Raw genomic sequence first — 709 nt, 5'->3', positions numbered from 1 at the left:
CCCCCCCCCCAGCCCCTCCGCGGTTAGGCTCGGCAGCAGGGGTCCGGGGTGAGGCAGGGCGTCGGGCCGCTGCTCCCCTCAGCCCGCACCCTGCCGCTCCCGCCGTCGCCTCCGCCCCCAGCGCCGCCTGAGGCCGGTCTGTGGGGAGGGGGAAAGGCCAGAGGGGGAGGGAGGGGCGGGGGGGGGGCGGGGCGGCGGCCCCTCTTCATACCCAAGGGCTCGCGACCGGCACGCGACCTGGCACCGGCCTGTCCCCGCCCCCTCCAGCCTGCCCCCTCCCAGGCCCTCTTTCCTCTCCCCAACATATGATTGGTCCCTCCGGGAGCCAATGGGCATCTCCTGCCAAGACCCTGTTCCCCCAGAGACAGGGCAAAGAAGGGGCCGTTAGCGTGCTCCTGCCTCTCCCCAGGCTTCGGCTTTTCCCGCTCAAAATATGAACACTTGGGATTGGCTAGGAGGGGCGAGGGCGGCGTGATGATTGGTCAGAGCAGGTTGCGATGGGGGAGAGAAGGAGGAGGGGCCGGGGAAGGGAAGCACTATTGCCTGGCACCCAGGGTAGTCTCCTTTAGAAGCAGTTGAGGGAGTGTGGAGTTGGGGTGGGGTTGAGGACCTCGGTTGCTTGGTTTGTGAGGCCAGTAAACCCTCCACACCTAACCTCCCTATGCTAATACCCGACGTGCTCCCCTTGGTTGGCACGCAGAAGCAGTTC

Source organism: Petaurus breviceps, unplaced genomic scaffold, assembly GCF_028583685.1.
Source record: "Petaurus breviceps papuanus isolate PSGF00001 unplaced genomic scaffold, PetGlider_PUasm1.0 90925, whole genome shotgun sequence".
Taxonomy (NCBI): Eukaryota; Metazoa; Chordata; class Mammalia; order Diprotodontia; family Petauridae; genus Petaurus; species Petaurus breviceps.
Note: the sequence above shows the minus strand (reverse complement) of the source record.